Source organism: Rattus norvegicus, chromosome 1 (assembly GCF_021556685.1).
Source record: "Rattus norvegicus strain SHRSP/BbbUtx chromosome 1, alternate assembly SHRSP_T2T, whole genome shotgun sequence".
NCBI classification, from domain to species: domain Eukaryota; kingdom Metazoa; phylum Chordata; class Mammalia; order Rodentia; family Muridae; genus Rattus; species Rattus norvegicus.
In genome coordinates, this window is record NC_141534.1 from 136,191,601 (window position 1) to 136,202,500 (window position 10,900).

The 10,900-nt window shown below is 43.0% G+C and overlaps 1 non-coding gene across 1 annotated transcript; it reads right to left on the reverse strand.

The window, feature by feature from the left end:
* Positions 1-5,090: 5,090 nt before the first annotated feature.
* LOC120100448 (small nucleolar RNA SNORA17) lies at positions 5,091-5,227 on the reverse strand. The gene has a single exon (XR_015655997.1). It is a non-coding gene; the product is annotated as a small nucleolar RNA SNORA17 (small nucleolar RNA).
* Positions 5,228-10,900: the final 5,673 nt, after the last annotated feature.

Sequence of the window (10,900 nt, forward strand, 5' to 3'; positions counted from 1 at the left end):
CTTTCCTCAGGTGCCACCTATCAAGTCCCATACATAATTTTGTCCATTTCCACACCACAGAATTTTAATTTCTGTTCGACTGAGTGGGTACACGTCTGTTCAATCTTTAATGCTTACCTTAGGTACTGGCTTCTCTATCAAGAGCATTTCGCCTATGCTTGAATTGGAGAACATTTTCTGCTATTTGGTCATTCCCTTCCTGTAAACACAGTTCTCAAACTAGTGCAACTTTCTTTGGGAAAGGGGCTATACATCTGCAATCCTTCTCAATCGCCCTCTTCTTATGGAGCATGTGGAAGGTCGATCATACACAGTCTATCTTCATTTTGAGAATTTGGGCTTTCCTTTGACCTGCAAAACACACACACACACACACACACACACACACACATACACACACACACATACACACACACACATACACACACACACACATACACACACACACACACACACACACACACACACACACACACACACACACACACACACAAAGGTTAGGATTTCAAACTCTAAAGGAAAAATGACCCTAAACAAATGAAGTGTCCAGCTACAATAGTAGAAATGAAATGACTGCTGTATCCTAGTAGGGAATCTGGATAAAATGAAACAGCCCTCACCTGCTTCCAACTCTGCTCTAGCATGTCAGCCTGACGACAACAAGGGCAAATCATCATGGATACACTGCTTCCCATGCATCATCACCAATCCTCTGTGCGCAAAGAATGCACACATATGAGTTCACTATGGTTAGGGATCACCATATTTTAATCCTAGCGTTTTGAACCTCTATCAACGTTTCAGGGTCAGGGTGGGGATAACTATGTCTTCTCCTCCCCAAGATATATGCCTGTAAAGTATAGATAGGGCATGCGTGAGTTATGACTATTCCTTTCAAAATAACTTCCTAACAGTTGCGAGAAGACACTATGTCATCAAAGGGCTAGTTTAACACACCAGAAAGAATGTTAGCTTTTCCCTATCTTTAAGCACCCTCAAGTTGTCATCTCCAAATATTGAAGTATAAATATACTTAGAATTTATGACACCGAACACTGATGAGCAAGGTCAAGCCACAAGTCTAGCATTTTCTATACTTGAGTTCCATGCCTGACATTCCCATTCCCCCAGGGCACAACTTTTTAATTACTATTTGTAGATCATCTCTTTCTTAACCACCTGAGAAGCACAATTATCACCCTGAAATGCAATGTCTGAAGGCATCTCTCTTTTTTTTCTGAAATGGAAATCTTCTATGGAAGTAGAGACTTCAGAGTATAATTTATTGCTATAGAATCCCTGACAACCAGTCAGAGATATGTGTGTCCAGAATGTGAAAACTAGCTCATAATTAACAAGGAAACTCAAATAAAGAGAAAAAAGTCTCAAACTCTTCTAATCTCTCATGAGAGTACAATGACCCTCTCATCCTCACAGCTACTCATACTGGTGATGCTAATTTTTGTCCTTTCTGCCATCTTGGATGGGTTGTGGAGTATCAGACAAAGTAGTTTCTGTGGAATTTAATGAATGCAAGATGCACATTTATCCTCCACTCCATATTTAGCTGACTGAATATTCCTCCAGCAGCCTGGCATACTACCAAACCAGACAGCTTGGCAGGAGTGACACTCTAGCTGACATGGGAAGGGAGCAAGACTCCCGGTAGGATTCAGGTCCACAGGCTCAGGTCTGGCCGCAAAGATGTTTATGACCCACCCCCAAATCCCTAAGATGAGGCCAGATGCTCAAGGTTAGCAGTATGTGTCAGCATCAGCAACACTGCACATTTGAAAAGATGAGGCTGGGGAGGTGATGGAGTTAGAAGGGTGCAGGAAGAGAAGGAGCCCTGGCCAGCACATTGATGCCTGAAATTAGACACAAGGAAGGGTTGTAAAGGATGTGTTGTAGTCCTGGCTTCAAGCTAAGCTGTCTAAGAATGATAGGTAAAATCTGTATCCTCTCTGGTGGAATGCTTTCCTGAGAAATCAGTTTGGTTTGCCCTTTCTTGGGAAGCATTTCAACTATATGTAAACAAAAAACTAAAATCACCCGAGGGTTGATAAGGACCTTGTCATTAAGTGACTGGAACAGCGTAACTACTTGCCTGAATCTGTGACAAGTCAGTTATCCTAAACTGTTGCAACAGGGAACCTGTGGGAGATCTTTCCCACACTGAATCTATTGTTTTGTAAGTTCAGACATTGACTTGAATCTGACCTTTCATTATATCCAAAACAAAATTACTTTTCTCCTATATGACACCTACATGATTACTTTTTCAATGGCTAAGGACAGCATGTGAGCCCTTTGTTGACTCTCCATTCCTGTTTCGGTGACCTAATTTCTTCATTTGATCTGGATGTGGTCTAGCCTCATGGCCTTCAATTTACAGAATACCTACCCTCAACCCTAAAAGTAGTTCATTAGCCCAGCACTAATAGCAGTTAGCTTTGAGACCTGTGTAATCCATTGCTTCCTTAGCAAGTGGAGAAATTCATATTTTCCTCCTAGAGTCTCAGAGAGTGACCTCAGAGCATTGCACCTGACAGGGTAGGCCTCTACCCCAAGCTACATCCCCAATCAGTTTTAGCTTTCTATTTTGAGACTAAGTCTCACTAAATTACCTAGGCTGGCTTTGAACTCTCTGTGTAGCTTAGGAAAGTCTCCAACTTTCAAGTCTCCTTTCTCAGCCTCATGGGTATTAGAATTAGAGGCCTATGCCACCAAATCCTACTGCGAAATTACCTTAAATTGCATTTTCTGCATCTTAAATACTAATAATTTTCTTTATACTTTTCAGGAATACAAACAGCATTCAATGATATTTTGGGCATTAATTCACTTACCTACTATTTATTAAATACCTACAGTGTATAAGTCATTAGAATAAGTTTAAATGGGCAAGCTATGGTAGTAGAAAAGCTATAATCCCAGCACTCTGGAAAGACTAAGGTAAGAGGATCATGAGCTCAAGACTAGTCTTGATTAAATAACATGACCCTGTCTCAAATGCAAATGTGCAAATAAAGAAGGAAGTCAAGCCTGTGACAAATGCTACCTGCAAGCTCCGGCGCACTGGAGAGATAGAGAAGTGGAAGCAGGAGGATTGCTGCCTGTTTGAGGCCAACCTCATCTACATAGCCAGTTTAAACTCTATCCTGAGTATAGAGTGAGACTCTGTTCCCTTTTTCAAAAGCCATAATACTAAGAAAAAAATGAATGAAAACCAATAAAATTGAGAATAGGCATTAAGAATTTCTGAACAGATGAGGCCAGTTGTTTCCTAAGGCTTTATAATTTAATGATCTGCAGATATAACCATTTTTCAAACCTTTTCTTGGTTCTTTCAGAATTTCCCATCATGAACCCCAATCCCATTCATCTCCCCTTCTCTTCATATCCACTCTCCTCTTTTGCAACATCCCTGAACTTAGGAAAAAAAAGTCTCATTGCGGAATCTGTAATGTATCACATCCTTTTGTCCACATTTCTTTGCTTTCAAATGTTCATTCAGATGAGTACTTGGTCTGATACATGGCCTCTGGCTTCTGCTACACTATCAATAGTGGAACCTCAATAGGACTCCTCTCAGATATCCTGTTGTTGCCCTGCATCATTTCATGGAGATCCTATAGTTTTCAACTGGCCCCTTCACGTGCTCAGGGCAGTAAATGTTTGGGTGGGCCAATTTCAAACCCAGGATCTGGGCTTGAGAGTTATTTGAGCTGGATAGCCTGCAGGTTATCCTACCCCCATTACCAGGACCAGCTCTAGCCTGCTGCCCAGGCAAGGTGCAGGGTCTGTTTTGTCAATTGTTGCAGCTGTTGTGGGACATGGCCAGTTCTCCCACTTTTATGACCCTGGGACCAACTTCCCTGACTGCCACAGAAGGTGGGGCACAAGGTACAGGAAGTCGTCATCTCTCCACTGTCTGAGCCACCACCGAGCAGACAAGAGGCAGGCTCGCTTTCCACAATCATGCCCTAGGGGCTGGCTCACCCACAACCCCTACTTCCAGGACCAAGTTCTGCCCAGGTCAGGTGCAGGGCCTGCTCTCCCAAGTGCTACAGCAGATGAGGGGGTAGAGCCAGGTCTCTTGCTCTCATCACCCCAGGGCCAAGCTCAAGTCTGCCACAAGTTGTGAGGAGTGAGAGAAGAGGAGGGTAACTCCCCCTAGCTCATGCCACTGCACCACTACATTAGAGACTACTGGTAGGGCCAGCTCTCCCATGCTCGCTCACCCACAACTCCCTCAATATGTTGGGGCTGCCCTCCCAAGTGCTGCAGCTGACTAGAGGTGGAGACAGCTCTCCTGCTCTTTCCCTCATTCCATCATGGCCAGCTTTCCCACGATGCCAGTGAACTCTCCCATTCAGGTGAGGGATGTGCCAGTTCCACAGGACCCCTAGCCCTCAGACATCAAAACGTCTCTGGCAGCAGCCCAGACCAGGGATATCCACCTAGCCTTTGATGGCAATGGACCCCAGCTGCTACAGAGCCGCAGACTCAGATATGGACTCTAGTGGTAGTGTAGCACAGACCAGGATCCCACCATGGTCCCAGGTGACATCACTGGCTACTCACATCGGGCTGTTCTTCACTACCCTCCTGTCTCCAGTTCTGCATCTCTTCATGGTGCCCACGTCCTCTCTTCTCTTTCACTTCTATTTCTCCACTACTTACTTGCTCCTAGTCGTGCCTAGGGTCTCTGAGTGTCCAGAGTTGCCTCAGGAGTGATCTCAGGAATGCTATGCCCTGCTCCTCTGGTTGTGCATTATGGTGCTGGGATAAGAGTCATCTTGGGTATTGGCTGCCCCAGTTCCCCCAGGCCTGGTGGTAGTCTCAGGCTAGCTCCCAGTCCAGGCCTTATGGCACCAATCTGACAGTGATCTTAGACTCTCTTCTCACCTAGCACCCCTGAGTGTCCCCTTGCAAGGATCATCTATCCATGGCTCATTGCTACCAAGGGATTTCAGTCCCAGGCAGGGTTCTTCTAGTCTCCAGCCTGCTCCTGGCTCTGGTCCCAGGAGCTCTTGTGGCTGGCACTGTGCTGAACTCATCTCAGACTCACTCCCCTCGCCCCCAGAAATGTTAGGCTATGAATAGCTCATATGTCCATAGGTCAGAACACTGAGCATAGATGTAGTCTCTCTTCTCTCTGCCCCCTACTGGCACACATGTGACAAAGCAGCCACACAAACTCCCATTTCTCACTTAGATCAAATTTTCTGACAAGTGTGCCTCCATGTCCGGAGAGCCAGGAAGAACTATAGCGGAAAGTCACCTAAGCTAAGCATGTGCTAACTTACTTCATCTGTCTATGCTTGCCAACGAGGACATTATACTCTTGTGAGGTACCAGGAGACCTGCTGGCATGGAGGGAACTAGGAACAACTCTTCACATCCCTCTTCCTGTTCTCCAACCCCCAATGTTTTCCCAACCACTTCCCCTCCCTCTTTAACAAAAGAGGCAAGACGCCTAGGAATGCTGTCCTTGGCTCTTGATTGCCTCTGTGTGGGACTCTACGTGATTCGTATCCTTGTGTAAACTACCCATTCATTCTTCCTATCTAACCATCTGCCCTGTCCCCCAAAAGAGTGACAATGTCGCACTCACTTGATTTTAAAAGTTGTTGCCTCATGGTACTTCCTTGGACATACTTACTATGTGAGGTTTACAAAAATCATATTTATCCAAAAAATACTCCACAAAATACAACACTTCAAGCAATCACCTCCACACGCAGCCCATGTGAGAGAGACATGTGAAAGAGACACAGAGATATACATATATAGATGTATATGTGTATGTATATTTCAAAAACATACAATGCAAAGTTGAAAGGACATTGAAAGGCATCATAAAGTGTGTTTTCCCATATGACACAGTAGTTTTTTAAAGATAGAGTTGTTACATCTGTTGACTGATCCTGTTGATACAACTGGTTCAATGAAGCTGTCAGAGAAAAGCAGAGAAAAACACCAAATCACCTCTACACTTACCATCACTAAAGGTTTTCACTAATTAGCATCTAAAGATGTCACGTCATAGATGATCCTTTAAAATGTAGCAGCTCTCTGGCTCTGAATAGCAACATGGTATCTATCAAAGTCTTGTAAGACCTGCAGTTCTGACAAAAGGCACTGTGAAGAACTGCCAGGAACTACCAGATTTGCATGTTAGCATCTCATTATGAAATCATTATGAAAATAATTGCATACCCACACAGTTCTCAACTATCTCAAACAAAAACAAAAACAAAACAAAACAACAACAAAAGACCATTACCAGCAGTGTCTGAAAGAAATGCTTAAATGTCAACTACTAACAAGCCAGAGAAGATGACCTTTGAAGAGCCTAATTCTTCTAAGACATACCCTGTTCTGCCATACTTCTTAACTTCCTGTCTGTGTTTGATAACTGAGAAGGGACACAATGGCTCGACAGACAGTGGATGCCTCCAGAAAATTCAAAAAGGCATCAAGAAGTCACAAAACTGCCATCAAAAAGGTAAAAATATTTACCGTGCCAATTCCAGAATCACCAAAATCTAAGGGAAGTGAACATCAACATTCCTACCAAGGAGTTTCTACAAAATCATACCGTGGCTACACATTAACAACTGAAATGAGTTTATCAGTGATTAATGTTATGACAAAGAACTAAACAACCTTTATCCTACAGGCATGCGACCCATTTTACACATTGTCACAAGTAGAGTCTGAGTGTTGGACGAGTACTAACAGCTAATCTACAACTGTACTGAACCATTTACACCCTCTCCTGCAAGATCTCGCCCACTGGAGTGGCCCTGGTGCCCGGGATCTCACAGGCCATCCTAAGCCTTTATCCTATCGTGGATTTGCAGTTGGCACTCCTCAGTTTGGTACACACTTTTCCAACAGTACTAATCAATTTTAACTCAGCATTGAAATGCTACAGAAATCGTTTCCAGTGCCCCCCCCCAATGCTAATCAATTTTGAAAATCTACATCATGGCTTGAGTCCCAGATTTTCCATCCTATTCCACATCAAATAGAAATGATAGAAAATGATGTTAACACGCCGAGCCGCATGTTTGCTTGTTTTAGCTGAGGCATTGGTCATGCTTCGGTGGTACACTAACCGCTTGCTTAGAATCTCATCCAGTTTTCCCGGCTTTGGGTGGCTGTGTGGCAACAGTGCAGAGCGGCTGTCACACTGCACTTTCAAAGACTAGACTTTCCACATGAATCTTTCCCCCTATTTGGCTCTTCAGGAGCACAAGGGGTTTTCTTTCCTTCTTTCTTAGATGGGAGAATATGAAATTTAGACACTTCTCATACACCACAGAACACCCCTCTCACTGGAATAGCTGGTTCTTTAATAGGGCTTACATATAAATTTATACTTCAGAACCAGTGACTAAATGTAGATGCTCCAGAAAGTGGAGAAAGCTCACATAAATAATCCTGTCCCCTGCCTAAAAGAAAACGTACCTGAGTATTTAGATCGGGCAGCTAGTCTACCTCTCCCCTTATGAAGATTCTCTTTAAAGGCCACCCAGAAAGGCACCCTTTCCAATAAGTAGAATTTCCTTCTAGTAGTAAAGGATATTTTACTGAGGCAAGCTCATTGGTTCAAATAATAATTCAAAAATTGAGCATCTAGATTTTGAAATCTTTCCTGATCAGGCCCAGCAGTTCTAAAGCCATACATGGCAAATCAGAGGACAATCTCACCACCTTCCTTTTACAGGACATATCACATAAGTCTCCTTGCTCCCCCAGTCAGTCTCATAGTCACTCTTAGATGGTCAGTTGCCCTTTTTAAACAACTAGAACTGCCTATAGGACTGGACTGGATCCTTGTGTATGAAATACTTCTGCTGCCCTGAAGATCCATGGATCAGTCTTGAAGAAGCTTGTTGACAAGTCACACATTTGCAATCAGCCTCACCTACTTAAGTCAGTATGACTGTCACTGTTAGGTCTTATGTCCTGTGACTTTAAAGGCTCTAAATTAATAGGTGGTCACATGGGAGGAAAAAATGGCACTTCTTTGCCCTGGAACCAGAATACTGACCTGCCTTTATCATCATAGCAGCAAGAACAAAATCTGACCATTAGTGGTCATGTCCTCCAAGCTAAAGGCTATGGTTCCTTGTGGCTATAAGTATGACTACCCTACTTGGTCTACACCAAAGGCCCATAATACAAGCATGATTATCATCTCCTTTTTTAATCCAGGAAACTGACACCCAGAGAGCCTCTGCAACTTGCCTAAAGTCACAGCACCAGTGTTAAGTCTCTGTCAATTACTTTTTAGAGAAATAACAACAACAACAACAACAACAACAACAACAATAATAATAATAATAATAATAATAATAATAATAATAATAGAGTAGGCTTCCTGGCTAGGAGCTAGCCATTTTTCCCTTGTAACTTACATGTTGTATGTTTCCCATTGTGTGGAAGAAGGTACTACCAACCAGGTTGGTGGCAACATTGGAAGCTCAGAAAGTTGGAGAGCTAGAAACAGCACTCTCTATCTACAATGTCAAGTTCAACAGTGAGAGGGGCTAGGGTGAGAGCTGTCAGCTGAAGACCATACCGCAAAGTCACCTACCCAGGTGTTTAGCATCTCTCTGGCCTTGCAACCCTTAACAACAGCTATGCCACTCGTTCTTGAAATTTCAGACACCCACTGAGAAACACCAGAAAACCTACCATCTGGATTCCAATGGCTTTGCTCATCGTACAGTCCCCAACACAGACAATGGCAGTGTCCAAGAACACCAATACCTGCCAGACCTCAGAACGCAAGTATATAAGAGAGTGATTTTTGTGTCAGGTATTAGGAAACGATCTACAATTCTATAAATTTTTATTATACGAAGGTAAAGAATGACAACAGCAGATTTTAAAATATTTGAAGTAAAAAGGAGCGTTGAATTCATGTCCATGCAATTTATACAGCCGTGTGGAGAAACAAAAGCCTGTGCCTTACCTATCAATTAAACAAGAAGCACAGTGAGAGGGCTCATTTCAGGGTGATCTGGAAATGTAACTCTGGTCTTTTCTGGCAGTTGCAGGGATCCAGGGTCATGACAGAAGCCAGTAAGCTTTGTGAATTGTCAGACATGGTTTGGCTACTTGATCAAGCTGTGGCCCAGGAGCTGTGGGAAGGAAAGAGAAGGTTGTAGAATAAGGGCTATGAGGTCAGTTGTGTACATATGCTGACACTCCCAATGCCTTCCCAAAGCTGTCCTTCACCTACTCCCTTTTTGCCACTCTCTTCCTACAAACAAAAGCATGATTCTATTTTATTGAATTATCATGAAATGGCTTTGGGGGAAAAAAGCCAAGAAAGATCCTGACTTTGGGTAAGTAGGGGAGCTGAAAGGGAAAGAAGAAGCATTAAGTCAGAACAAGGACAACCTATTTTCCATAAATGTAGTAAGTATCCACATCCCGCACAATTCTGAACAGTTAAACTAACTCCATAATTAATTTTAGCAAAGAATTTGCATTTGAGTCTAAATTCTGTGTCCATATGGGACCCAGAGCCCCAGTTAGAGACAGAATGAGGCAAGTCATTGAGTTCACAAGGACCTTTCCTTTTATATTATTACACTTTAATTACAGTTAAGTAAGCTTGTGGGGATTGTGTTTTTGAAGGTCACGACTTGTGAGAGTCAGATCGCTCCTTCCACTATGAGTAACCTGGTTGCTAGACTCAGATCACTGGGCTTGGTAGCAAGTGCCTTTACCTACTGAGCCATCTGGTCACCCCAGTTGGCTCCCTTTTCAGGAGATATACAATGTTTTCTGTCACATTTCCCAGGAGATAAAGTAAAAGAAATATCCAGAGAGAAGAACCATGTTTTGTGCAGTTTACACAGCTATGATACTGAAACATCTTCATTCTGAGTGACGGACTCTGCTCATGTCAGTTCTTTTTCTACCATACAATCAGAACAAAATCACTTGTTGAATTGGTAAGTTTAAGTACTTGTTTATAGACCAAGGTAAACCAACATTTTCTTCTACAGGGCAAGATCTATTTGTTTGTTTGTTTGTTTGTTTGTTTTATTTGCTCTTTGTGAACTAGGCCTTCTCTGCCTTAACTATCCAGTTCTAACACTGGAGCACAAGTGGGGCCATAGAATAAATGTGAGCTGCTCAAAATGGCTAGAGTCTGGAGGAAGCTCATCAGTGGATTGGAATTTCTATTTTATCTAATTTTAAATGTCCGAAATATCATTCCTTCTGTGATTTGTAACCACTTATAATGCACAAACCACTCACAGCATGGAGGGTGTACATAAACAGTGAGAGATATTCACCATGGAACCATGAAGGGCATTCCCTCAGACTGAAACAGGCCAATAAAATCTCCACATCCTTTTCCATTTGGGTCTCAGCATTTTAAAGAATGCACAGGTGATGTCTGCACTTTATATCACCCTAAATGATGATGACTCTGGGTGTAGGCCATGTTTAGAGTCAGGCCATGGGATTCAGATGCATCTGCAGACATTATGGGTTTGCACTCCATAGCTCAGGAGTCCAAAGTAAATGTACCTTTTCCCATATCACGTGTGGCATGCAAGAAACCATGTGGTCTCCGTATGACTTAGTGGTAACTTCGGTAAATGCAGAATCTGACATTGGATGTCATCTACACTACAAATCGGGGAGTGGCGATATTGCACAGCTCCATGTTACCAATGAGAAGGAAGGTCATAAAACCCACAGCAGACTGAAGACTACACAACGTGTAAGTAGTAGTGATGGAATTTGAACCCAAACCTTCCTTCCTTCCTCATGGTCCTTTCGCACTCAAGGTCAAGACCTTAATTTAATCCATCATGACTGACCAAACTCAATCTGACCAGATAGCAGGTTACCT